We start from the raw sequence: 5295 nt of genomic DNA, 5'->3' as shown, positions 1-5295 counted from the left end.
TTTTTGAAGAGCTCATCAGTATCAGTTTACAGTTAATGATTTTCTAACTGTTGTTCAATTATGTCATCATCAGATGATTTTTTAATGTGGTAGCAGTGGTAAATGATTATTTAAATATCACAAAGGATCATTTAAAAACCATAAACAACTGCAAGAATGGTTATCTAGAAGTGGCGAAACCAATCTGAATTTATAGAGAAGAAGCTCTTGGTATATTTTGGGGAAAAATGAAGTGTAAAAATCATGGGGAGGGGGTGGAAATGGACATAGAATAAGGCAAGCAATCCCAATTTCAGCATTAGAAAGACTGTAATTTTATATGGTAAAAATTTTAAGGTGTCATAAGAAGTACTTAATGGATGTGCTGCCTTGGAACACTCCACTGCCTTGGAATATTTTGTGTTCTCCCTAGTATTGCTTTTCTCTCTATAGATATTTCAAAATGCTGAGGGTTAAGAAAGCAGAACTGCTTCTGATCATGTATGTTTATTAGAAACAGTTGGTTATGGAAACACCACTGGCTTGGATGATTCAAACTTGTCTAAATTTTTCAGGTAATTAAACACAGATGAGAATTGATGACCGCTGGGGTTTTCTGAACTTTTCCTAATACTCTTGTTAGTGATATATAGATGTGAGGGAACATGATACTTACAGCCTATATATACACGTGGACAGGTAAAGTTCTTTTTGTTCCCAAACACTTCTGCAACTCAAATATCATATGGCAAATGAGTCTTCCACTAAGGATTCATCAACTACCTAATGGCTCAGTTTCAGCTCAGACGAGTACTGTGATATGTTTGCAGAGTTCTTGCTTCAGGTTTGTCTTGATTAATGTTCAGTGGATAAGCATTATCAACTTAGTTTTCATGTCTCAAGCCATTAGTATAATGAGGAATGGACTTTTCCATTTTTGAAGTAATCTCAAAAGTTCAGAGGACACTATAATTCATGACATCTATGGTATCATGACCCTCTGGGTGAGGGGTAAGATATATCAAACATGAGTGTGATTTCTGAAGAACTAGGAAAAGTTTTTTTCTTTTCTTTTCTTTTTTTTTAGAATTCTTTTTGAAGGGCTTGATTTGCAGTAATTGACACAATTACTAGAATCAGGATACTTCATCCTACACTATGTATATGTAACATTTTATCCTGTGGTCAATGAGCAAGTGATGATTGTTTTTATCAAAACATCATCTTACTATTTTGAATTTTTTTTGCTTTATTAAGACTTTATTTTTTTAGAGCAGTTTTGGATTCACAGCAAAATTTAGGGGAAGGTAGAGAGACTTCCCACATACTCTTTGCCTTCACACATGCGTAGCCTTCCAAATTACCAACATCTCCTACCAGAGTGGTACATTTGTTTCAGTTGATGAACTTATGTTGACTCATCATAATAACCCAAAGCCCACAATTTACATTATAGTTCACTCTTGTGGGGTTGTTTGTCTCAAATGTATAATGATATGTATCCATCCTTACGGTATCATACAGAGTATTTTCACTGCCCTAAAAATCCTGTGTTCCACCTATTCATCCCTCCCCTTCCCCAACCCCTGACATCCACTGATGTTTTTACCATGTACATAGTTTTGCTTTTTCCAGAATGTCATATAGTTGGAATCATACAGTTTGTAGCCTTCTCTGATTAGTTTCTTTTACTTAGTAATATGCATTTAAGCTTCCTCCATATATTTTCATGGCTTGATAGCTCATTTCTTTTTAGTGCTAAATAATATTCATAATATTCTATTGTCTGGATGTACCACAGTTTATTTATCCATTCACCTACTGAAAAACATCTTGGATGCTTCCAAGTTTTGGCAATTATGAATAAAGGTGCTATAACCATCTATGTGCTGATATTTGTGTGGACATAAGTTTTGAACTTCTTTGGGTAAATACCAAGGAGTGTGATTGCTGTACCATTTGATAAGAGTATGTTTAGTTTTGAAAGAAACTGCCGAACTGTCTTCCAAAGTGGCTGTATCATTGTGCATTCCCACCAGCAATAGATGAGAGTTCCTGTCACTCCACATCCTCATCAGCATTGGAGGTTGTCAATGTTATGGATTTTGGCCATTCAAATAGGTATGTCGTGGTATCTCATTAGTGTTTTAGTTTGCATTTCCCTGATGACATATGGTGTGGAGCATCTTTTCATATGCTTATTTGCCATCAGTATCTCTTCTTTTTTTTTTTTTTTTTTTTAAAACATCTTTATTGAAGTATAATTGCCTTACAATAGTGTGTTAGCTTCTGCTTTATAACAAAGTGAATCAGTTATACATATACAATATGTTCCCATTTCTCTTCCCTCTTGCATCTCCCTCCCTCCCACCCTCCCCATCCCACCCCTCTAGGTGGTCACAAAGCACCGAGCTGATCTCCCTGTGCTATGCGGCTGCTTCCCACTAGTTATCTATTTTACATTTGGTAGTGTATATATGTCCATGACACTCTCTTACCCTGTCACATCTCACCCCACCCCCTCCCCCTATCCTCAAGTCCATTCTCTAGTAGGTCTGTGTCTTTATTCCCGTCTTGCCACTAGGTTCTTCATGGCCTTTTTTTTTTTTCCCCCTTAGATTCCGTATATATGTGTTAGCATACTGTATTTGTTTTTCTCTTTCTGACTTACTTCACTCTGTATGACAGACTCTAACTCCATCCACCTCATTACAAATACCTCCATTTCATTTCTTTTTATGGCTGAGTAATATTCCATTGTATATATGTGCCACATCTTCTTTATCCATTCATCTGTCGATGGACATTTAGGTTGCTTCCATGTCCTGGCTATTGTAAATAGAGCTGCAATGAACATTTTGGTACATGACTCTTTTTGACCTATGGTTTTCTCAGGGTATATGCCCAGTAGTGGGATTGCTGGGTCGTATGGTAGTTCTATTTGTAGTTTTTTAAGGAACCTCCATACTGTTCTCCATAGTGGCTGTATCAATTTACATTCCCACCAACAGTGCAAGAGTGTTCCCTTTCCTCCACACCCTCTCCAGCATTTATTGTTTCTAGATTTTTTGATGATGGCCATTCTGACCGGTGTGAGATGATATCTCATTGTAGTTTTGATTTGCATTTCTCTAATGATTAATGATGTTGAGCATTCTTTCATGTGTCTGTAGGCCATCTGTATATCTTCTTTGGAGAAATGTCTATTTAGATCTTCTGCCCATTTTTGGATTGGGTTGTTCGTTTTTTTGTTATTGAGCTGCATGAGCTGCTTGTAAATCTTGGAGATTAATCCTTTGTCAGTTGCTTCATTTGCAAATATTTTCTCCCATTCTGAGGGTTGTCTTTTGGTCTTGTTTATGGTTTCCTTTGCTGTGCAAAAGCTTTTCAGTTTCATTAGGTCCCATTTGTTTATTTGTGTTCTTATTTCCATTTCTCTGGGAGCTGGGTCAAAAAGAATCTTGCTGTGATGTATGTCATAGAGTGTTCTGACCTGTATGCAGAAAATTATAAGACACTGATGAAAAAAATTAAAGATGATACAAATAGATGGAGAGATATACCATGTTCCTGGATTGGAAGAATCAACATTGTGAAAATGACTCTACTACCCAAAGCAATCTACAGATTCAATGCAATCCCTATCAAACTACCACTGGCATTTTTCACAGAACTAGAACAAAAAATTTCACAATTTGTATGGAAACACAAAAGACCCCGAATAGCCAAAGCAATCTTGAGAACGAAAAATGGAGCTGGGGGAATCAGGCTCCCTGACTTCAGACTATATTACAAAGCTTCAGTAATCAAGACAGCTTGGTACTGGCACAAAAACAGAAATATAGATCAATGGAACAGGATAGAAAGCCCAGAGATAAACCCACATACATATGGTCAACTTATCTTTGATAAAGGAGGCAAGCATATGCAGTGGAGAAAAGACAGCCTCTTCAATAAGTGGTGCTGGGAAAATTGGACAGGAACATGTAAAAGTATGAAATTAGAACACTCCCTGACACCATGCACAAAAATAAACTCAAAATGGATTAAAGACCTAAGTGTAAGGGCTGACACTATCAAACTCTTAGAGGAAAACATAGGCAGAACACTCTATGACATACATCACAGTATCTCTTCTTTAGAGAGGTGTCTGTTAAAGTCTTTGGCCTATATTTTAATTGGATCGTTTTCTTATTGTTGAGTTTTAAGAGTTCTTTGTATATTTTGAATAATAGTCCTTTATCAGATGTGTCTTTTGTAAATATTTTCTCCTAGTCTGTGACTTGTCTTGTCATTCTCTTGACATTGTCTTTCACAAAGCAGAAATTTTATAATTTTAATGAAGTCTGGAATATCAATTGTTTCTTTCATGGACCATACCTTTGGTGTTATATCTAAAAAGTCATTGACATACTCAAGGTCATCTAGGTTTTCTCCTATGTTATCTTCTAGGAGTTTTATACACTTAGGTCTACAATCCATTTAGAATTAATTTTTGTGAAGGGTGTAACTGGATTTTTTTTTTTTTTTTGCATGTAGATGTCTGGTAGTTCTAGCACCATGTATTAAAAAGACTGTCTTTGCTCTATTACACTTATTGCCTTTGCTCTTTGGTCAAAGATCAGTTGACTATTTATGTGAGTCTATTTCTGGGCTCTCTGTTCCTTCCATTGAGCTCTTTGTCTCTTTTTTCTCTAATGCTATACTGTCTTGATTACTATAGCTTTATAGTAAGCCTTGAAATCAGGTACTATCAATATTTCAACTTTATTCTGTCCTTCAATGTTGTGTTGTGTATTCTGGGACTTTTGCCTCTCTGAACACACTTTAGACTCAGTTTGTCAGTATCCACAACATAATTTTTTTATTAGAATTGCATCAGATCTATTGATCAAATTGGGAACAACTGACATCTTGACAGTTTGAGTCTTCTTTTCCATGAATATGACATATCTCTCCATTTATTTGTTTCTTCTTTGATTTCATTCATCAGAGGTCTGTAGTTTTCCTCATTTAGATCTTGTACATATTTTGTTAGATGTAAAACTAAGTATTTTATTTTTGGAGTGCTAATGTAAATAGTATTAGGTTTTAAATTTCAAATTCCACTTGTTCATTGCTATTATATTGGAAAGTGACTGACTTTTGTATATTAATCTTCTATTCTGCAACCTTGCTATAATAGAGTTTAAAAATATTGGTTCATTGACTGTAACAAAGGTACCACCCTGGTGCAGGATGTTGATAGGAGAGGAAGCTGTGTGTGGGGAGACAAGGGTTATATGAAATATCTCTGTACCTTCTGCTCAATTTTGG

Source organism: Balaenoptera acutorostrata, chromosome 14 (genome assembly GCF_949987535.1).
Source record: "Balaenoptera acutorostrata chromosome 14, mBalAcu1.1, whole genome shotgun sequence".
Taxonomy (NCBI): domain Eukaryota; kingdom Metazoa; phylum Chordata; class Mammalia; order Artiodactyla; family Balaenopteridae; genus Balaenoptera; species Balaenoptera acutorostrata.
The sequence above is the reverse complement of the archived record's forward strand: the minus strand, read 5'-3'. Positions refer to the sequence as shown.